The 24,412-nt window shown below is 37.7% G+C and overlaps 2 non-coding genes across 2 annotated transcripts; one reads left to right on the forward strand and one right to left on the reverse strand.

Annotated features, from left to right (window-relative positions):
* Nucleotides 1–1,333: 1,333 nt before the first annotated feature.
* On the reverse strand, nt 1,334–1,440 carry LOC114385606. The gene has a single exon (XR_003660971.1). It is a non-coding gene; the product is annotated as a small nucleolar RNA R71 (small nucleolar RNA).
* A 13,088-nt stretch (nt 1,441–14,528) lies between these two features.
* LOC114385591 lies at nt 14,529–14,635 on the forward strand. The gene has a single exon (XR_003660958.1). It is a non-coding gene; the product is annotated as a small nucleolar RNA R71 (small nucleolar RNA).
* Nucleotides 14,636–24,412: the final 9,777 nt, after the last annotated feature.

Consider the following 24,412-nt stretch of genomic DNA (forward strand, 5'->3'; position numbering starts at 1 on the left):
GTTAGTATTGTGTTAGTATGTGTGTTAGTGTTGTTTGGTGTCCTGGTATTTTGTTTAATGTGTGTTCTGTTTTAGTTTTCCCATTAAGCGTTTCCCCTGTTTCAGTCTTGGGTGTTTTGCTGTGAAGATTGTGCTTGCGGCAAAAACAGAGTAGTAGTAGAAATCAATTAGAGACGGATTTTAGCGACCACCCATGCTGAATTATTTGAGATTTTTTGTTTTAGTAGCTAGGGTTGTTATTTTTGGCTGAATTTTTTTGTGGTAACTTCTTTTAATCCATATTTTGTGAGAAAAATAGCTAGAGCCTTTAGTTTGGTCAGATTTGAAAGTTCCAAAAAACTAGCAAATTTTGTGTTTGTCAAAACTTCAAACGGCCATAACTTTTGCTCCGGTTATCAGAATCGCAATTATTATATATGCATTTGGTGTAGAAAAAAATTTCCTACACCGTGGCAGCCTGCCGTAGGCTGGCTGAGGTCTCCATCATCCAAAAAAAGCGATTCTGTCAAAAGTTTTTTATTTTTCTAGTTTTATTCACTTATTTTTCTTAACTTACCATTTTTAGCTTTCATAGTTAGACTTTGAATTTTTGTCTGAAATTTTTTGTGCTATCTTCCCATCATTTTATAAGGTTGCTCACAAAATTTCAAGTCATTTGGATATCATTTAAGGGTAGCTGTAGTTCAAACCTACACCTTTATTTACATGATAAGGCAACTAGTTGTGTGCATGCTGAATGTAGTGTATGACTAGAGGCAATCCATCTGACTTACAACCCTTTGATCCTGAGATAGATAGGACATTTCATATATTAGTTAGGCATCATTTTATACCTTTTGATCATTCTGAGCATTCCATTACTGGTGAATATGTGTATTCTGTTATTGGTGATTTTGAACATCCTGATCTTGAGCATTATAATTTTGAGCATTCTGATTTTGCACATTCTAAGAACATGGCACAACCTCCACCCCGTGAGAGGACTCTAAGGGAAATGGCTGCACCTGATTTCACCTACAAAAGCTTGTGCATCCAATACCCCGATGAGGATGTCCCATATGTTCTTAAAACTGGACTGATTCATTTGCTTCCAAAGTTTCATGGCCTTGCAGGTGAAGACCCGCACAAACATTTGAAGGAATTTCATATTGTCTGTTCCACCATAAAACCCCCAGATGTCCAAGAGGATCACATATTTCTGAAGGCTTTTCCTCATTCATTAGAGGGAGTGGCAAATGACTGGTTGTATTACCTTGCTCCAAGGTCCATCACGAGCTGGGATGACCTTAAGAGAGTATTCTTAGAAAAATTTTTCCCTGCTTCCAGGACCACAGCCATCAGGAAGGATATCTCAGGTATTAGACAACTCAGTGGAGAGAGCCTGTATGAGTACTGGGAGAGATTTAAGAAACTATGTGCCAGTTGCCCCCACCATCAGATTTCAGAACAGCTTCTTCTCCAATATTTTTATGAAGGACTCAGTAATATGGAGAGAAGTATGATAGATGCTGCCAGTGGTGGAGCCCTTGGAGACATGACTCCTGTTGAAGCTAGAAATTTAATTGAGAAGATGGCTTCCAACTCCCAGCAGTTTAGCGCTAGAAATGATGCCATAGTCATTAGAGGAGTGCATGAGGTAGCTACAAACCCATCTGCATCATCTGAAACTAAGAAGCTTGAAGGCAAACTGGATGCATTGGTTAACTTGGTAACCCAGCTGGCCTTGAATCAGAAATTTGTACCTGTTGCAAGGGTTTGTGGTTTGTGTTCCTCTGCTGACCACCATACAGACCTTTGCCCCTCCATGCAGCAACCTGGAGCAATTGAGCAGCCTGAAGCTTATGCTGTAAATATTTACAATAGACCTCCTCAACCTCTGCAGCAAAATCAACCACAGCAGAACAATTATGACCTCTCCAGCAACAAATATAACCCTGGATGGAGGAATCACCCTAACCTCAGATGGTCCAGCCCTCAGCAACAACAACAGCAGCCTGCTCCTTCCTTCCAAAATGCTGCTGGCCCAAGCAGACCATACATTCCTCCACCAATCCAACAACAGCAACAACCCCAGAAACAGCCAACAGTTGAGGCCCCTCCACAACCTTCCCTCGAAGAACTTGTGAGGCAAATGACTATGCAGAACATGCAGTTTCAGCAAGAGACCAGAGCCTCCATTCAGAGCTTAACCAATTAGATGGGACAATTGGCTACCCAATTGAATCAACAACAGTCCCAGAATTCTGACAAGCTGCCTTCTCAAGCTGTCCAAAATCCCAAAAATGTCAGTGCCATTTCATTGAGGTCGGGAAAGCAGTGTCAAGGACCTCAACCCGTAGCACCTTCCTCATCTGCAAATGAACCTGCCAAACTTCACTATACTCCAGAAAAAGGTGATGACAAAAATTTACCTAACAATTTCTGTGCAGGTGAATCTTCTTCCACAGGTAATTCTGATTTGCAGAAGCAGCACATTCCCCCTCTTCCATTCCCTCCAAGAGCAATTTCCAACAAAAAAATGGAAGAGGCAGAGAAAGAGATCTTGGAAACGTTTAGAAAAGTAGAGGTAAACATACCTCTGTTGGATGCAATAAAGCAAATTCCAAGATATGCCAAATTCTTGAAGGAGTTGTGCACTAATAAGCGGAAGCTTAAAGGAAGTGAACAAATTAGCATGGGCAGAAATGTCTCCGCACTGATTGGTAAATCTGTTCCTCAAATTCCTGAAAAATGCAAAGATCCAGGTACATTCAGCATACCTTGTATTATAGGGAATAATAAGTTTGACAATGCCATGCTAGATTTAGGAGCCTCTGTGAGTGTTATGCCTCTATCGATTTTAATTCTCTATCTCTAGGTCCCTTGCAGTCAACTGATGTGGTAATTCATTTTGCTAATAGAAGTGTTGCCTATCCTGTTGGTTTCATAGAAGATGTCTTAGTTAGAGTTGGTGAACTGATTTTCCCTGTTGATTTTTATATCTTGAATATGGAAGATGGATTTTCTCAAGGATCAGTTCCCATCATTCTAGGCAGACCCTTTATGAAAACTGCTAGAACTAAGATAGATGTTTATGCAGGCACACTGTCTATGGAATTTGGTGACATAACTGTTCATTTTAATATTCTGGATGCTATGAAATACCCATCTGAAGATCTTTCTGTATTTCGTGCTAAAATAATTGACCATGTTGTTGATGAATACATGACTGATCTTTATTCTAATCTGCATGCCTCTCACTCTTCATGCATTGAGTCTGAAATTGTACTTGATCATATGTCTGAATTTGATGCTGAGAGTGAATCTGAGAGTGATATTGATTGCATGTCTGGTGGTGGTGTTTTACCTCTCGAGATTGATTTTATAGAGTCAGATAGGACTAACCATGTTTCAGGAAGTACACATACCTCTGACTTTCTTTATGAGGTAAAGGCTGAGAAACCATCTCCTTCTACCACTGTCCAGCCGACCACACCAGAATTGAAGCCTCTGCCATCAAATTTAAAATACGCTTACTTGGATGATAGCAAGAGTTTTCCAGTGATTATATCTGCCTCCCTTGCTGATGAGCAAGAGGAAAAGTTGTTGTCAGTTCTCAAGAAGCATAAGAAGGCTATAGGCTGGACCCTGGCGGACATTCCGGGTATTAGCCCATCCACATGTATGCATCGAATAAATTTAGAGGATGGAGCTAAACCAGTAAGACAGCCACAGAGAAGACTCAACCCGGTGATTCTTGATGTAGTGAAGAAGGAAATAACCAAGCTTTTGCAAGCTGGAATCATTTATCCTATCTCCGACAGCCAATGGGTGAGTCCCGTCCAGGTAGTCCCGAAAAAGACTGGCCTCACAGTGATTAGAAATGAGAAGGAGGAGCTGATTCCTACTCGGGTGCAGAACAGTTGGAGAGTCTGCATTGACTATAGGAGGCTGAACCAGGTTACCAAAAAGGACCATTTTCCCCTGCCATTCATTGACCAGATGCTTGAACGCCTAGCAGGTAAATCCCACTACTGTTTCCTTGATGGTTTTTCTGGTTATATGCAAATTACTATTGCTCCTGAGGATCAGGAAAAGACCACATTCACCTGCCCCTTCGGCACTTTTGCCTACAGGAGGATGCCTTTCGGCTTGTGCAATGCCCCTGGTACCTTCCAGCGGTGCATGATTAGTATTTTCAGTGATTTTTTAGAAAATTGCATAGAGGTGTTTATGGATGATTTCACTGTATATGGATCCTCTTTTGATGGTTGTTTGAATAGTTTGGAAAAGGTTTTGAATAGATGCATTGAAACTAACCTTGTTCTAAATTTTGAAAAATGTCATTTTATGGTTGAGCAAGGTATAGTTTTAGGCCACATTATTTTCAATAAGGGTATTGAAGTAGATCCTGCAAAAATTTCTGTTATTTCACAATTGCCTTAACCCCTCTTGTGTGCGAGAGGTGCGATCTTTTCTTGGTCATGCAGGATTCTACAGGCGCTTTATAAGGGATTTTAGCAAAGTAGCCCTTCCACTATCCAACTTGTTGCAAAAGGAGATGGAGTTTGACTTTAATGACAGATGCAAAGAGGCTTTTGATTGCCTCAAAAGAGCGTTGACTACCACCCCCATCATCCAGGCACCCGATTGGACAACCCCTTTTGAGCTTATGTGTGATGCATCAAATTATGCATTGGGGGCTGTCCTTGCTCAGAAAATTGATAAATTGCCCAGGGTGATATATTATGCTTCTAGGACTTTAGATGCTGCCCAAGCGAATTATACTACTACTGAGAAAGAGCTTCTAGCCATAGTTTTTGCTCTTGAAAAATTTCGATCTTATTTGCTTGGTACCCGCATTATTGTTTATACTGACCATGCAGCTCTAAAGTACTTGTTGAAGAAGGCTGATTCTAAGCCTAGGTTGATCCGATGGATGCTCTGGCTCCAAGAGTTTGACTTAGAGATCCGTGATAGGAGCAGAGCACAAAATCTAGTTGTTGATCATTTGAGTCGGATTGAACGTATATCTGATGCAGATTCACCTATTCGGGATGATTTCCCGGATGATCATTTGTATATACTGTACAATATTTCTGACTCCCTTTCTACTCCCTGGTTTGCTAATATTGTCAACTATTTAGTTGCTTCTGTTTTTCCTCCCTTAGCATCTAAGGCCCAAAAAGATAAAATTAAAAGTGATGCTAAGCATTTTATTTTGGATGACCCCTACTTGTGGAAATTATGCAGTGATCAGGTCATTAGACGGTGCATTCCAGATCATGAGACTGACTCAGTCCTGCAGTTCTGTCATTCTTCCGCACCGGGAGGTCATCTGGGTGTTCAAAGGACAGCTCGCAAAGTGCTTGATTGTGGTTTTTATTGGCCCACCATCTTTAAAGATGCGTGGAAGATCTGCAGCACTTGTGAGCAGTGTTAGAGAGCAGGAAATACACTTACATGGCGACAACAAATGCCTCAGCAACCTATGCTATTCTGTGAGGTGTTTGATGTCTGGGGTATAGATTTCATGGGTCCTTTTCCTGTCTCTTTTGGTTATGTTTACATTCTCCTTGCAGTTGACTATGTTTCAAAATGGGTGGAAGCGAAGCCCACTAGAACTAATGATGCTAAAGTTGTCGCAGACTTTGTCAGGTCTAATCTGTTTTGCAGGTTTGGAGTACCTAAAGCAATTGTTAGTGATCAAGGAACCCATTTTTGCAACATGACAATGCATGCCCTGCTTAAAAAGTACGGGGTGGTACACAGGGTATCCACACCATACCACCCCCAGACCAATGGACAGGAAGAAATTTCTAACCGAGAAATCAAGCGAATTTTAGAGAAGATTGTGCAGCCAAGCAGGAAAGATTGGAGTACCAGGCTTGATGATGCTCTCTGGGCACATCGGACTGCCTACAAAGCACCCATAGGAATGTCTCCTTATCGGGTTGTCTTTGGAAAGGCATGTCAACTTCCAGTGGAAATTGAGCACAAAGCTTACTGGGCAGTGAAGACTTGCAACTTCTCTATGGATCAAGCTGGTGAGGAAAGAAAGTTGCAACTGAGTGACTTAGATGAAATCCGCCTAGAAGCCTACGAGAATGCCAAGTTCTACAAAGAAAAGACCAAGAAGTTCCATGATAGCATGATAGTTAAAAAAGACTTCGTGGTTGGGCAAAAAGTGTTATTGTATAATTCTAGGCTTGGACTCATGAGTGGTAAGTTGAGGTCTAAGTGGATTGGTCCTTTTGTTGTTACTAATGTTTTTCCTTATGGTACAGTTGAGATCAAAAGCGACTCCACAAACAAGAGCTTCAAGGTCAACGGACATCGACTTAAGCCATTCCTCACGAACCCTTCTTTAGTGGACGTAGTGGTGGTAGAGACTTCTTTACTCCACCCTACTCTTCCTCCACCATGACTTAGGGAGTTTTTCTTTTCCTATCTCCTTCCTTGCTTTTATTACACTTGTCCGATTCTCTTTGATGATTTAATTGTTTTTAATCTTTTAATTGTGCTACATTGAGGACAATGTGTTGTTTAAGTATGGGGGGGAGTGTTCTTTGGTTTTGCTAGTTTTGTTGGTTTTGTTAATTTGTTAGTCGTGTTAATTTGTTAATGTTGTTAGTTTCGTCGGATTTTTAGTTTAATATTTTGGGTCCATTTTGTGTGCATGTACGACTTTGCATGTTTTTCTTTGAATTATAGGATATGTTCAAGAAATGGGTAATTGTTTTGAAAATAAAAGTTCTTGACATTTTGTGACTTGAAATCCTTGATTCTTCTCTACATGTCATGATAGTTTTGAAAGCTCAATTTGAAAGTGATGAGTTTACCTTTGTGAGAATTTGAGCCATCCATCATCATAATCATTTGGTGTGTTTTGCCCCATTGATTGCTTGCACAATAGCCTTGGCTTGATTCTTGTTGATGCGTCCTAATTCACATGCATATTTGGAAATGATTGAGGCAATTTTGTTCTTATAAGCTTCTAGCCAAATGAACTTACCTTGAATTAATTCCTTTGATAGCCCTTTTGAGCCTTGTTTCCCTTTCCTTGTTTTGAAGCTCACTACAAGCCTTAAGTGAAAAACCATGATATCACCATATCCTTAAGGAATTTTGGAGCTTTGGAATTGTTTTGGGAATAAGTGTGGAGGGGGGGGGGGGGGTTGTTTCATTGGATAACTTGTTTTGTTGGCTATGCTTCATGATGTATTTTGGGCCATACTTGATGTACACTGCATATTGGTTAAATGTTGGACATGCTGAATGAAATGTTGTTTCTCAAAGGCTATAGAGTAAAAAAAAAAAATCGAAAAAAAGAAAAAAAAAAGAGAAAAAGAAAAGCAATAAAGTTGAGTGAATAAGATCTTAAATGGCACAAGAATGATGAAACTCTTGGTTATACTCTTTATGTTCAAATTTTATCTTTACTTCTTTTTATTTTCTTATTTTTCTTAATATGCACTTATTCCCCATTGCTCCTCTATCCCTTTGGGATTTAGCCACTTATTCCATATTTTTCCATACCTTGTCCTTGGCCCCATTACAACCTTAAAAGACCTTTTGATCCTCATGTGCTTGTGTTTATGGGTTGATTGTCAATTTTAGAATCTTGCCAAGTTTATGTGGTGTTTGCTTTCATGGGTGCTTTGAGGGTAAATAGTAGCCTAAACACTTGAGAGATAGAGTGTATATCTTGTGAGGCTTTATCACTTTTCATTCTTGAGCTGATTAACTATTTTGCCATGATTGGGTTGCTTGTAAGATTTTCATGAATGTCTTGACTTTTTGGATCTCCTTATGTTAGATGTTACCCATTCCTTTCATTCCTTGATGTTCATTGAGAAATATGTGAATGTTTTTCTTTGTCTCCCTTTGATATCCTTGGATTTTGTTCTTTGTTTCATTTTGCCCAGGAGTGCAAAAGGCTACGTATGGGGGGTTTTGATGTGCCATCATTTTCTTCTATTTTCTAAACCCTTTTTGCACCATTTTAATTACTGATTGGTCTTAATTGTCAATTAATCAGACAATTTTATTATTTGGGCTCATTTAGCTAATTTGATGTTTTTAATTTAATTTCAGGAATTAATGAAACATTGGGCTTAATCCGGATTTTGGTTATGGACTTGAAGAGGGCAAATAAAGCAACGCTTACCTTAGTTAATTTCTAATTAGGAAATTTCGCAATTTTATTTTATGTTGTTCAGTGTTTATTTCGTTTTGGGCCAGAGTATTGTAAATAGGGCCCAGTGACTTTGAGTGACTCTTTTTAAATAGTAGCCTTGGGATTCGTGCAAGGCATTCTGTTATGCTATTCATTATTCAGAGCTTTGTTTTAGGGTTTTCGTTTTTCTGTTTTGATGCTTCGGAGTTCGTAATGCAATTTTACGTTTTCTGCTTCTAATTACAATTTCGTTCTTGCTTCTTCTTCTACTCTCATTTACGTTTCTGTTCATTTACGTTTCCGTTCATTTACGTTTCTGCTTCATGTTTCAATTGCGTTTTCTGTTTGAATCCATGGAAGGCTAGATTTTCTGGTGTTGTTTCCTTTTGAGGACGAAGCCCAACTCTCTTTGAGGTTTCGCTTGTAATGTGGTTTCCTGGCAGTTCTCCCTTCACCAGTATCCCAAATTCGTGAATATTAATCGGTGCACGCTTCGTGTTCGATTAATTGCCTCTGAGCCTAACTTGCGTTCATGCTTAATGGATGAAGGGCTAACTGGTGTATGTGGTGCCTAATCACGTATTGAAAACCCTAAGTTGATTTTCGCTTAGTAAGTTGAAATAGGGTTGGATTAAGTGGTTGACTGTTAGGGACGAATTCTCCATAACCCAGGATAAGAGAATGGCTTCTGAATCAGAGGAAACAACCCGTTTTTAATATTAGTAGTTTCGTATTCCAGTTTACTTGTTCTGCTCTTTAATCACAAAACAAACAAACCCCCCCAATCGTTACTGTTACTGTTACTGCAAGTATATTATGAACATTTGGTTTGTCACTGCTCGTTGGGAAACGACCTAGGATCACTTCCTAGTTACTGCATTTTCATGTTTATTTGATTCGGGTACGGCCTCGATCACTCATAAACGATCATTAAGCATGAATGTAAATTAAGCGCAGAGACAATTAATCAAGCACTAAGCATGCATGAATTAATAGCAACAAATTCAGAGTAATTAGTGAAGAGGAAAAACTGAACAAAATTTAACAATAATAGTAGAACCTCAAAGAGTATTGTACTTGATCCCCAAGAGAAGACAACGCTGAGGACTTAGCCTTCCATTAATCAATAGAGAACGAAATTATAGATTGAAGAACAAAATTTTATTGCTAAAACGAAAAGTCAGAACCTTGGTGCTGTTATATAGTTTTCCAGCCCCAAAGCTTACAAATCTGTTTTAAATCCAAGCCCATAAATAAATTAAATTCAAATCTAGATAAGATAAGATAAAATCTAGATTAAATAATATCTAGATGAGAACAAATCTGAATAGTATCTAGATAAGATAAAGATAAGATAAGATCTAATTTTGTAGAATAAAATAGTTTGTCCTCTTCAAGTCCAAGCCCAATTATGGATTCAAGCCCAATGCTTCATTAATTCCTGAAATTAGACTAAAAACATCAAATTAGCTAAATGGGCCCAAATAATAAAACTGCCTAATTAATTTGACAATTAAGATTAATCAGTACTTAAAATGGTGCAAAAAGGGTTAAGAAATAGGAGAAAATAATGGCACATCAAAACCCCCCATACTTAGCCTATTGCACTCCTGGGCAAAATGAAATAAAGAACAAAATCCAAGGATATCAAAGAGAGACAAACAAAACATTTACATATTTCTAAATGAACATCAAGGAATGGGTAACATCTAACATGAAGAGATCCAAAGAGTCAAGACATTCGTGAAAATCATCCAAGCAACCCAATCATGGCAAAATAGTTAATTAGCTCAATAATGAAAAGTCATAAAGCCTCACAAGATATACACTCTATCTCTCAAGTGTCTAGGCTACTGTTTACTCACGAAGCACCCATGAAAACAAACACTACATAGACTTGGAAAAATTATAAAATTGACAAACAACTTGACAAACACATGCACATGAGGATCAAAAGGTCTTTAAAGGTTGTAATGGGGACAAGGACAAGGTAGGGAAAAATATGGAATAAGTAGCTAAATCCCAAAGGAATAGAGGAGCAATGGGGAATAAGTGGAAATTAAGCACAAGTAGTAAACCCAAACCCTCTAATATCAACAAAATCAACCAAGGCTCCCAAATCAAGTTCTCATATCAAGACCTTATTTATTCAACTTCACTTCTTTTTTTTTTTTCCTTTTTTTTCTTTTTTTTTTGAATAGTACGAATTTGCAGCAACTTAAATTTTTTTTTGATAATTTTTTTTGATTGAACAGTACGAAATTGAAGATTAAAGCAAGAACCAGACAATATATATATACATCAAGCATGGCCAAAATAAAACATTAAGCATGGCCAAAAAATCATATCTTCCAATGAAACATACCCCCCCCCCCCACACACACACTTATTCCCAAAACAATTCCAAAGCTCCAAAATTCCTTAAGGGTAAGGTGATATCATGGTTTTTCACTTAAGGCTTGTAATGAGCTTCAAAACAAAGAAAGGGGAACATAGGCTCAAAGGGGCTATCAAAGGAATTAATTCAAGGTAAGTCCATTTGGCTACAAGCTTATAAGAACAAAATTGCCTAAATCATTTCCAAATATGCATGTGAATTAGGAAGCATCAACAAGAATCAAGCCAAGGCTATTGTGCAAGCAATCAATGGGGCAAAACACACCAAAAGATTATGATGATGGATGGCTCAAATTCTCACAAAGGTAAACTTATCACTTTCAAATTGAGCTTTCAAAACTATCATGACATGTAGAGGAAAAATAAGGATTTCAAATCACAAAATGTCAAGAGACTTTTATTTTCAGAACAATTACCCATTTCTTGAACATATCCTATAATTCAAAGAAAAATATGCAAAGTTGTACATGCAAACAAAATTGACCTAAAATATTAAATTAGAAACCCAACAAAACTAACAAAACTAATAAATTTAACACAAACAAAACTAACAAAACTAGCGAAACCAAAACCCAAGAACACTTCCCCCCATACTTAAACAACATATTGTCCTCAATGTAGCATAATTAAAAGATTAAAAGCAATTTAAACCATCAAATAGAATCGAACAAATGTAGTAAAAGTAAAGAAGGAGATAGGAAAAGAAAAACTCCCTAAGTCATGGTGAAAAAGAAGTAAGCTGAAGTAAGGAGATCATTTGAGCAAGGACAACCCCCAATGTGTAATTGGATGCATCGCGCATTAGCTCAAATGGGACTATCCAATCAGGTGGCTGAATGATAGACGTGGTAGTCACCGCACACTTGAGGCAATCAAAAGCCTCTTTGCATTTATCATTAAAGTCAAACTCCACCTCCTTTTGCAACAAGTTGGATAGTGGAAGGGCTACTTTGCTAAAATCTCTTATAAAGTGCCTGTAGAATCCTGCATGACCAAGAAAAGATCGCACCTCTCACACGCAAGAGGGGTATGGCAATTGTGAAATAACAGAAATTTTTGCAGGATCTACTTTAATGCCCTTATTGGAAATAATGTGGCCTAAAACTATACCTTGCTTAACCATAGAATGACATTTTTCAAAATTTAGAACAAGGTTAGTTTCAGTGCATCTATTAAAAACTTTTTCCAAACTGTCCAAACAAACATCAAAAGAGGATCCATATACAATGAAATCATCCATAAACACCTCTACGCAATTTTCTAAAAAATCACTGAAAATACTAATCATGCACCGCTGGAAGGTACCAGGGGCATTGCACAGGCCAAAAGGCATCCTTCTATAGGCAAAAGTGCCGAAGGGGCAGGTGAATGTGGTCTTTTCCTGATCCTCAGGAGCAATAGTGATTTGCATATAACCAGGAAAACCATCAAGGAAACAATAGTGAGATTTACCTGCCAGGCGTTCAAGCATCTGGTCAATGAATGGCAGTGGAAAATGGTCCTTTTTGGTAACCTGGTTCAACCTCCTATAGTCGATGCATACTCTCCAACTGTTCTGCACCCGAGTAGGAATCAGCTCCTTCTTCTCATTTTTGATCACGGTGAGGCCGGTTTTCTTTGGAACTACCTGGACGGGACTCACCCATTGGCTATCGGAGATAGGATAAATGATGCCAGCTTGCAAAAGCTTGGTTACCTCTTTCTTCACTACATCAAGAATCACTGGGTTGAGTCTTCTTTGTGGCTGTCTTACTGGTTTAGCCCCATCCTCTAAATTTATTCGATGCATACATGTGGATGGACTAATACCAGGAATGTCCGCCAGGGTCCATCCTATAGCCTTATTATGCTTCTTGAGAACTGATAACAACTTCTCCTCTTGCTCATCAGCAAGGGAGGCAGATATAATTACTGGGAAACTTTTGCTATCATCCAAATAAGCATATTTTAAATTTGATGGCAGAGGCTTCAATTCTGGTGTGGGCAGCTGGATAATGGTAGAAAGAGATGGTTTCTCAGCCTGTACCTCATAAAGAAAGTCAGAGGTATGTGTACTTCCTGAAACATGGTTAGTTCTATCTGACTCTAGAAAATCAATCTCAAGAGGTAAAACATCACCAGACATGTAATCAATATCAAATTCAGATTCATTCTCAGCATCAAATTCAGACATATGATCAAGTACAAATTCAGATTCAATGCATGAAGAGTGACATGCATGCAGATTAGAATGAAGATCAATCATGTATTCATCAACAATATGGTCAATTATTTCAACACGAAATACAGAAAGATCTTCAGATGGGTGTTTCATAGCATCAAGAATATTAAAATGAACAGTTATATCACCAAACTCCATAGATAGTGTGCCTGCATAAACATCTATCTTAGTTCTAGTAGTTTTCATAACAGGTCTGGCTAGAATGATGGGAACTGATCCTTGAGAAAATCCTTCCTCCATATTCAAAATATAAAAATCAACAGGGAAAATCAGCTCACCAACTCTAACTAAGACATCCTCTATGAAACCAGCAGGATAGGCAACACTTCTATTAGCTAAATGAATTACCACATCAGTTGACTGCAAAGGACCTAGAGATAGAGAATTAAAAATAGATAGAGGCATAATGCTAATAGAAGCTCCTAAATCTAGCATGGCATTGTCAAACTTATTGTTCCCTATAATACAAGGTATGCTGAATGTACCTGGATCTTTACATTTTTCAGGGATTTGGGGAACAGATTTACCAATCAATGCGGAGACATTTCTGCCCATACTAATTCTTTCACTTCCTTTAAGCTTCTGCTTATTAGTGCACAAATCCTTCAAGAATTTAGCATATCTTGGAATTTGCTTTATAGCATCCAGTAGAGGTATGTTTACCTCTACTTTCCTAAATGTTTCCAAGATCTCCTTCTCTGCCTCTTCCATTTTTTTGTTGGAAATTGCTCTTGGAGGGAATGGAAGAGGGATATACTGCTTTTCTTTAGATTCACATGCATAGAAATTGTTAGGTAACTTACTCTTTAAATTTTTGTCATCATCTGTTTTTGGAGTAGAGTGAGGTTAGGCAGGTTCATTGGCAGATGAAGAAGATGCTACTGGTTGAGGTCCCTGACACTGCTTTCCTGACCTCAATGTAATGGCACTCACATTTTTGGGATTCTGGATAGATTGAGAAGGTAATCTATCAGAATTCTGGGACTGTTGTTGATTTAACTGAGTAGCCAACTGTCCCATCTGATTAGTTAAGCTCTAAATGGAGGCTCTAGTCTCTTGTTGAAACTGCATGTTTTGCATAGTCATTTGCCTCATAAGTTCTTCATGGGAAGGTTGCCGAGGGGCCTCAACTGTTTGCTATTTCTGGGGCTGTTGTTGCTGCTGTATTGGTGGAGGAACGTATGGTATGCTAGGGCCAGCAACATTTTGAAAATAAGGTTGTTGTTACTGCTGTTGTGAAGGATTCGACCATCTAAGGTTGGGATGATTCCTCCACCCGGGATTGTACTTGTTGTTGGAGAGGTCATAATTATTCTGTTGTGGCTGATTTTGCTGCTGAGGTTGAGGAGGTCTGTTGTAGATGTTTGTAGCATAAGCTTCAGGTTGTTCAATTGCTTCAGATTGTTGCATAGAAGGGCAAAGGTTTGTGTGGTGGTCGGCAGAGGAGCATAAACCACAGAGTCTGGCGAGAGGTGCAGATTTTTGATTCACGGCCAGTTGGGTTACCACGTTAACCAAGGCATCTAGTTTACCTTCAAGCTTCTTAGTCTCAGCTGATGAAGATGAATTCATGGCTACTTCATGCACTCCTCTAATGACAATAGCATCACTTCTGGCACTAAATTGCTGGGAGTTGGAAGCCATCTTCTCAATTAAATTTCTGGCTTCAGCAGGGGTCATGTCTCCAAGTGCTCCACCACTGACAGCATCTATCATACTTCTCTCCAATATTGGAGAAGAAGCTGCTCTGAAATCTGGTGGTGAGGGCAACTGGCACATAATTTTTTAAATCTCTCCCAGTATTCATATAGGCTCTCTCCACTGAGCTGCCTAATGCCTGAAATATCCTTTCTGATGGTCGTGGTCCTGGAAGCAGGGAAAATTTTTTCTAAGAATACTCTCTTGAGGTCATCCCAGCTCGTGATAAACCTTGGAGCAAGGTAATATAGCCAGTCCTTTCCCACTCCCTCTAAAGAATGTGGAAAGGCCTTCAGAAATATATGATCCTCCTGGACATCTGGTGGTTTCATGGTGGAGCAGACAATATGGAATTCTTTCAGATGCTTGTGTGGGTCTTCACCTGCAAGGCCATGAAACTTTGGAAGCAAATGGATCAGTCCAGTTTTAAGAACATATGGGACATCCTCATCAGGGTATTGGATGCACAAGCTTTTGTAGGTGAAATCAGGTGCAGCCATTTCCCTTAGAGTCCTCTCACGGGGTGGAGGTTGTGCCATGTTCTCAGAATGTGCAAAATTTGAATGTTCAAAATTATAATGCTCAAAGTCACCAATAACAGAATGCTCAGGATGCTCAAAAGGTACTAAATGTTGTCTAACTAATCTATGAAATGTCCTATCTATGTCAGGATCAAAGGGTTGTAAGTCAGATGGATTGCCTCTAGTCATACACTACATTCAGCATGCAAAACTAGTTGCCTTCTTATGCAAGTAACAATGTAGGTTTGAACTACAACCACCATTAAATGATATACAAATGACTTGATATTTTGTGAGCAACCTTATAAAATGATGAGAAGATAGCACAAAAAATTTCAAATGAAAATTCGAAGTCTAACTATATAAGCTAAAAATGATAAGTTAAGAAAAATAAGAAAATAATACTTGGAAAATAAAAAACTTTTGACAGAATTGCAATTTTGGGAAGAAGGAGACCTCAGCCGGCCTGTGGTGGATAATCACGGCATGGGAAATTTTTTTCTACCCAAAATACATATATAATAATAGTCATTCTGATACCCGGAGCAAAAGTTATGGCCATTTGAAGTTTTGACAAAAATAAAATTTGCTACTTTTTTGGAACTTTCAAATCTGACGAAACTAAAGGCTCTAGCTATTTTTCCCACAAAATATGGATTAAAAGATGTTACCACAAAAAAATTCAGCCAAAAATAAGAACTCTAGCTACTAAAACAAAAAAATCCCAAATAATTCAGCAAGGGTGGTCGCTAAAATCCGTGGCTACATGATTTCCACTACTACTCTGTTTTTCCGCAAGCAAAAATGGTCGCTAAATCCTTCGCAAAACACTTTTCATAGCAAAACACCCAAAACTGAAACAGGAGAAGCGCTAAACAGAAAAACTAAAACAGAACACACACTAAACAAAATACCAAGACACTAAACAACACTAACACAACACTAACAATTAAACATAAAACACGAAAGAATTAAACACTAACACGACACTAGTTATTATGAACCTTTGGACACTGCTCCCCGGCAACGGCGCCAAATTTGATCGAGGCCGTACCAAAATCAAATAAACATTAAAATGTAGTAACTAGGAAGTGATCCTAGGTCATCTCCCAACGAGCAATGATAAACCAAATGTTCATAACAGATAGTAGAAAATAGTAACAAATTAGGGGGAGGGGGGGTGTTTGCTTTTGTAAATTAAACAGCGAGTAAAATTGAATTAGAAAATATCAGAATTAAAATATGTTGCTTCCCCTTGATTCACAAGCAAGTCTTTTATCCTAGGTTGTGAGAATTTATCCTTTATCAGTTTAACCACTTAATCCAACCCTAAATTAAATTACTAAGCGAAATTTAACATAAGATATTCATTATGTGATTAAGCAACACATACACCAATTACTCATAAACGATCATTAAGCATGAACGTAAATTAAGCGCAGAGACAATTAATCAAGCACTAAGAATGCATGAATTAATAGCAACAAATTCAGAGTAATTAGTGAAGAGGAAAAACTGAACAAAATTTAACAGTAATAATAGAACCTCAAAGAGAACTGTACTTGATCCTCAAGAGAAAACAACACTGGGGACTTAGCCTTCCATTAATCAGTAGAGAACGAAATTATAGATTGAAGAACAAAATTTTATTGCTAAAATGAAAAGTTGGAACTAGAATTGCAAAAACAAAAAAAAAGGAGAAAGAGAAGAGAGGGAGAGAAGAGAGAGAACCTAAACTTGAACCTTGGTGTTGTTATATAGTTTTCCAGCCCCAAAGCTTACAAATCTGTTTTAAATCCAAGCCCATAAATAAATTAAATTCAAATCTAGATAAGATAAGATAAGATCTAGATTAAATAATATCTAGATGAGATCAAATCTGAATAATATCTAGATAAGATAAAGATAAGATAAGATCTAATTTTGTAGAATAAAATAGTCTACCCTCTTCAAGTCCAAGCCCAATTCTGGATTCAAGCCCAATGCTTCATTAATTCTTGAAATTAGATTAAAAACATCAAATTAGCTGAATGGGCCCAAATAATAAAACTGCTTAATTAATTTGACAATTAAGATTAATCAGTACTTAAAATGGTGCAAAAAAGGTTAAGAAATAGGAGAAAATAATGGCACATCACTTAGCCTATGGGCCCGAAATCTACCCTAAGGCTCATGAGAACTCTAAGGCCTTCTCTTGCATCTCCAGCCGAATCTTCTTATAGTCTTCTATCCAATGCCCTTGGGGGGCTAAGATTGCATCACTCATGTTGATCAACATGGGAGGTGGAGGGGGGGGGGGGGGGGGGAGCAGCCTGTGCATGATTTGGTGACCTCAATAGTTGTTGTCAAGTTCTCCTATGTGAGAGTGTCATGGGGACACGCTTAGACTATTTTCTTTCGAATGGTACCACATTGCATTTTAGATTTGAGTCAGGTGCATGCATCATTTCGAGCATAATTGATTTGAATTGTTGAAAAGTTGATGACTAGTTTGTTAAGTGTATGTTGAACTGATAGGTTATTGATAATTGTGATTATTTGTTATTGTTTTATTTCTAGTCATTGTCATCTGATATTCGTTAATCTTTTACAATACACTCACCCTTGCATTTTGTATCGTGTAGTTGGTGTCTGTGATGATCTCGAACTTTTGTTTGTGGGAGCAAATGAGTAGTAGTAGTTGTCTTTGGAGGGAGGTCTTTTGTTGGAGCCTCCAAGCCGATGTGATAACCTTGGATTTTGTCTTGGGAGAGTTGTGTTTTGTTATCAAACTCTTCCTTAGTTGGTTCCTTGATTTTTTGATTGGGCATGTAAATTTCAGGTTTAGATACGTGTAAAAACTAAATTATACCTTGACATGTGAATGAAATATAGTGGTTTAATATATATATATATATATATATATATATATATATATATATATGTATATCTACATAGATGATGTTTTAATCTTTTCCTAAAACATTGACCAACACTTCTAACACATTCAGACTTTCATTCATATCATCAAACAAAATGGTTTGGCAGTCTCCAAATCAAAGATAAATCTTTTCCAAACTTGAATCCGGTTCCTTGGTCATAACATATATCAAGGTACAATCATTCCAATAGAATTTTCCAGCAAATTCCCCAACCAAATCTTAGACAAAACCCAGTTACAAAGATTCCTCAGTTGTCTAAATTATGTAGGAGAGTTTGTCCCTTACTTAAACAACATCGTCAAACCATTACATGATTGGCTGAAGAAAAATCCGCCTTCGTGGTCTGACCTCCATACTCAAACAGTCAAAGATATCAAACTCAAAGTCCAATCAATAAAATGTTTGTATCTCCTTATTCCACAGGCATTCAAAATTGTCGAAATGGATGCATCTGTCATAGGTTATGGTGACATCCTTAAACAAAGAGTCAATAGCCAAGAGCATGTCATTGCATACACATCAAAGCATTGGAATCCAGCACAATTAAATTATTCAAATGTTAAAAAAGAAGTTTTAGCAATTTTTTTGTGCATTTCCAAATTTCAATCAGATTTATTAAATCAAAAGTTTTTAATTAGGGTTGATTGTAAATCAGCCAAAGATATTTCATAAAAAGATGTTAAAAACCTTGCCTCAAAACAATTTTTTGCAAGATGGCAAGCAATTTTAAGCGTTTTTTATTTTGATATAGAGTATATCAAGGGCACCTCAAACTCTCTACCGGACAACCTTACCCATGAATTCTTACAGAAAAGTGGCAATGCCCCCTAAGGCAACGGGGACCTCCCTAAGGGGTGGTTGGAATCCAAGTAGAAGTCTCAAGTTGGCTCTAACAGAGCCAAACACAAAAACAAACTCTTCTGACTCACCAATCCAGCTTAGGTCTTCTACCCAGAAAATTAAAAAAGAAGGGTCGTCGACCCAAATCATCTCAGTCAAACCTGAGTCATTCGCTCAGGAACCTCCCAAATCGGAAACCGCCAAACAAACATCGACTGACTATGCTTGGTCAATCAAAACACTTCAGGCCCTCTAAGAAATAGGTCTGACTAAAATCCCAATGTTGATCAAGAAAACCTGGGCTGATATTGCCTCAGAATCATATGATGATTCTGAAACAAACCTTCAGAACATCATCCAGGATAAAAAATTTCCAAAACCATTCTTAATTCCAATAGGAAACAAACCCTTGTCCAAATCCAAACACCATCCACCAAGCAGACTAATAGTTATGTTTACAAAAATAAATTTTCAACTGTTTTGCAGATGGAACCTGAATTTTGGGACAAAAACCCATTTAAGGCGATTGCCAAGGCAATCCTGTCAAGTCTTCATTTCAAACCAACTGCCGTCAACAAGACCAGAACCTTCTATGAACTTATTTTGATAGACTCAGACTCAGTGTCTATCAAACATTTCAAGTTGGGGTGGGTAAACGGGCCCAGGTCCATGGACTAGCCTGCGGGGCCCGTGGTCCGCACGGGTAACAGACCAATTTTTTTCAACAGTCCATGGTTATGCCATATTTTTGGACCCGTCCTACTTAACTCACAGACTATGTGGGTTTGGCCCGCAGGGTTCGGGGGTTGCTGATGTGTCATTATTTTCTCCTATTTCTTAACCCTTTTTGTCACCATTTTAATTACTGATTAGCCTTAATTGTCAAATTAATTATGCAGTTTTATCATTTGGCCCTACTTGACTAATTTTGTGTTTTTAATTTAATTTCAGGAGAATTATAAATTCAAAATTGGGCTTGGACTTGAAGAGAGCAGACAATTTTATTTTATCAAATCTTATCTTATCCAGATTTTATTTCATCTAGATTTTAATTCATCCAGATTTTATTTCATCCAATCTTATCTTATCTTGTCCAAATTTTATTTTATTTCGTTTATGGGCTTGGACTTAAAATAAATTTGTAAGCTTTGGGGCTGAGGAGAATAATTTTAGGGTTTTGCAATTCCATTTTTTTAGGAGTCTTTTTGGAGAGGAGAATAATTTTAGGGTTTTGCAATTCCAGTTTTTTTTACTGTTCATGCGCAATGTTCACATAGAATAAAATTCATTTTCTACAATTTTGTTTATGCTTCACTCTACAATTTCGTTTTCTACTGATTAATGGAAGGCTAAGTCTCCAGCGTTGTTTTCTCTTGAGGATCAAGCACAACTCTCTTTGAGGTTTTGTTATTACTATTGAATTCTGATCAGTTTTTGCTCTTCACCAATTACTCTGTATTTGTTGCTGTTAATCCATGCATGCTTAGTGCTTGATTAATTGTCTCTGCACTTAATTTACGTTCATGCTTAATGATCAGTTTCGTTCATGATTAATTGGTATATGTGTTGCTTAATCACATAATGACAGATTTATGTTAAGAGACTTGCTTGTGAATCAAGGGGAAACAACATGTTTTAATTCTGTTATTTTCCAATTAAAATTTGCTTGCTGTTTAAATTTCAAAAACAAACAACCCCCCTCCCCCAATTCATTATTGTTTTATCACTATCTATTATGAACGTTGGTTGACCATTGCTTGTTGGGAGACGACCTAGGATCACTTCCTAGGTACTGCATTTTTAATGTTTATTTGATTCGGGTACGACCTCGATCAAATTTGGTTATTAGCGATAGTTTTTGCTCTTGAGAAATTTCGTTCATATTTACTTGGTACTCGTGTTATTGTTTATACTGACCATGCAGCTCTGAAGTACCTGTTGAAGAAGGTTGAATCAAAGCCTAGATTGATAAGGTGGATGCTTTGGCTCCAAGAGTTTGATTTGGAGATCTGTGATCGGAGCGGTGCACAGAACCTTGTGGCTGACCACCTGAGTAGGATGGAGCGTGCGTCTGAGGACTCACCCATTCAGGATGATTTTCCGGATGACCACTTGTACATTCTGTATAGTATTTTTGATTCCTTCCCCACTCCTTGGTTTGCTAATATTGTGAATTATTTGGTTGCTTCTATTTTTCCTCCCTTAGCATATAAAGCTCAAAATGATAAAATTAAGAGCGATGCTAAGCATTATATTTGGGATTACCCCTATTTGTGAAAGTTGTGCAGTGACCAGGTTATTAGGAGATGCATTCTAGACCATGACATCGACTCGGTCCTGCAATTCTGTCATTCTTCCGCACTAGGTGGCCATCATGGCATATAGAGGACAACTCGCAAGGTACTTGACTGCGGTTTCTATTGGCCCACCATCTTCAAGGATGCATGGAGAATTTGTAGCACTTGTGAGCCTTGTCAGAGAGCAGGCGGCTCACTTTCATGGAGACAACAGATGCCTTAACAACCCATGTTATTCTGTGAAGTGTTTGATGTCTGGGGTATAGATTCTATGGGGCCTTTCCCTGTCTCTTTTGGTTTTGTTTATATTCTCCTTGTTGTTGATTATGTTCCAAAATGGGTGGAAGCCAAACCCACCAGAACTAACGATGCTAAGGTTGTTGTGGATTTTGTTAGATCTAATCTGTTTTGCAGATTTGGAGTCCCTAGAGCCATCGTTAGTGATCAAGGCACCCATTTTTGTAACAGATCCATGTATGCCTTGCTCAAAAAGTATGGGGTTGTGCACAGAATTTCCACACCTTACCACCCCCAAACTAATAGGCAGGCTGAGATTTCAAACAGGGAGATAAAAAGGATCTTATAGAAGATTGTGCAGCCGAACAAAAAGGATTGGAGCACTAGGTTGGATGATGCTCTTTGGGCGCATAGGACTGCCTACAAAGCACCCATAGAAATGTCGCCTTATCGGGTTGTCTTTGGCAAGACATGCCATCTTCCTGTAGAGATAGAGCACAAAGCCTACTAGGCTGTAAAGACCTGCAACTTCTCTATTGATTAGGCTGGAGAGGAAAGGAAGTTGCAACTAAGTGAGCTAGACGAGATCCGTTTAAAAGCCTATGAGAATTCCAAATTCTACAAGGACAAGACCAAGAAGTTCCATGACAGCTTGATAGCTAAGAAGGACTTCGTGGTTGGACAGAAAGTTTTATTGTATAACTCTAGGCTCAGACTTATGAGTGGTAAGTTGAGGTCAAAGTGGATTGGTCCTTTTGTGGTGACTAATGTTTTTCCTTATGGTACAGTTGAGATCAAAAGTGAATCCACAGATAAGAGCTTCAAGGTCAATGGACACCGGCTGAAACCATTCCTCACAAATCCCTCCTTAGTGGATGTAGTGGTGGAGGAGACCTCCTTACTTCACCCTACTTCTCTTCCGCCATGACTTAGGGAGTTTTTGTTTTCTGTCTCCTTCTTTACTTTTATTGCACTTGTCCAATTTTATTGATTGTTTTGATTGATCTTGATCTTGTGATTGTGCTACATTGAGGACAATATGGGGGGGGGGGGGGGAGATTGTTCTTTAATTTTGTTGATTTTGTTGGGTATTCTAGATTAATTTTGTTGAGTTTTCTAGTTTAATTTTTGAGGTTTTCTAGGTTAATTTTGTTATTTTGGTTTTATGTTTTATGTACAACATTGCATGTTTCTCTTTGAATTATAGGTTATGTACAGGTAATGGGTAAATTTTTTTGAAATAGGAGTTTCTTGGCATTTTGTGAATTGAAATCCTTGTTTTTCTCTGCATGTCAAGTTAGTTTTGAAAGTTCAAATTGGAAGTGATAGATTTACCCTTGGTGAGAATTTGAGCCATCATCATCTATTTTATTCGGTGTGTTTTGCCCCATTGATTGCTTGCACAATAGCCTTGGCTTGACTTTTGTCAATACTTCTTGCTTCACATGCATGTTGGGAGATGATTTAGGCATTTTGTTTTTATAAGCCTCTAGCCAAATGAGCCTACCTTGAATTAATTCCCTTGATAGCCCCTTTGAGCCTATGTTCCCCTTTCTTTGTTTTGAAGCTCATTACAAGCCTTAAGTGAAAAACCACGATCTCACCCTACCCTTAAGGAATTTTGGAGCTTTGGAATTGTTTTGGGAATAAGTGTGGGGGGGTATGTTTCATTGGATGATATGTTTTTGTTGGCCATGCTTGATGTATATACATATATTGCCTAATTGTTGCTTTATTTTCAAATGCTTTCAAATGCTACTGTTCACGTTCAAAAGAAAGAAAATGAAAAAAAAAACAGAAAAAATGAATGAAGTTGAATAAATGAGGTCTTGGTTTGAAGACTTGGATTGGTTTGAGGACTTGGTTGATTTTGTTTTGGGTTTACTTTTTATGCTTAATTTTTAATTTTGGTTTTGGGGTTTACTACTTTTTCTTACTTCCCACTTATTCCCCATTGCTCCTCTATTCCTTTGGGTTTTAGCTACTTATCCCATACTTTCCTCTACCTTATCCTTGGCCCCATTACAACCTTAAAAGACCTTTTGATCCTCATGTGCATGTGTTTGTGATGTGGTTGTCAATTTTAGAGTCTTGCCAAGTCTATGTGGTGTTTGTTTTCATGGGTTCTTTGAGAGTAAACAGTAGCCTAGACACTTGAGAGATATAGTGCATATCTTGTGAGGCTTTATCACTTTTCATTCAATTATTGAGCTGATTGACTATCTTGCCATGTTTGAGATGCTTGGATGATTTTCATAACTGTCTTGATTCTTTAACTCTCTACGTGTTGGATGTTGCCCATTCCTTTCATTCCTTTCATTCCTTGAGATTCATTGAGAAATATGTAATTAATTTTGTGTTTGTTTGTTTCTCTTTAACGTCTCTAGATTTGTTCCTTGCTTTGCTTTTTGATTTTGCCCAGGAGTGCAAAAGGCTAAGTGTGGGGGGATTTGATGTGTCATTATTTTCTCCTATTTCTTAACCCTTTTTGTCACCATTTTAATTACTGATTAGCCTTAATTGTCAAATTAATTATGCAGTTTTATCATTTGGGCCTACTTGACTAATTTTGTGTTTTTAATTTAATTTCAAGAGAATTATAAGCAATTGGGCTTGAATCCGGAATTGGGCTTGGACTTGAAGAGAGCATACAATTTTATTTTATCAAATCTTATCTTATCCAGATTTTATTTCATCTAGATTTTAATTTGTCTAGATTTTATTTCATCCAATCTTATCTTATCTTGTCCAGATTTTATTTTATTTCGTTTATGGGCTTGGACTTAAAATAGACTTGTAAGCTTTGGGGCTGATGACCTATATAAAAGCACCAGGGTTTTAGTTTAGGAGTCTTTTTGGAGAGGAGATTAATTTTAGGGTTTTGCAATTCCAGTTTTTTTTTACTGTTCATGCGCACTGTTCATGTAGAATAAAATTCATTTTTTGTAATTTTGTTTATGCTTCAATCTACAATTTTGTTTTCTACTAATTAATGGAAGGCTAAGTCTCCAACGTTGTTTTCTCTTGAGGATCAAGCACAACTCTCTTTGAGGTTTTATTATTACTATTGAATTCTGATCAATTTTTCCTCTTCACCAATTACTCTGTATTTGTTGCTATTA

Source organism: Glycine soja, chromosome 14, assembly GCF_004193775.1.
Source record: "Glycine soja cultivar W05 chromosome 14, ASM419377v2, whole genome shotgun sequence".
NCBI classification, from domain to species: Eukaryota; Viridiplantae; Streptophyta; class Magnoliopsida; order Fabales; family Fabaceae; genus Glycine; species Glycine soja.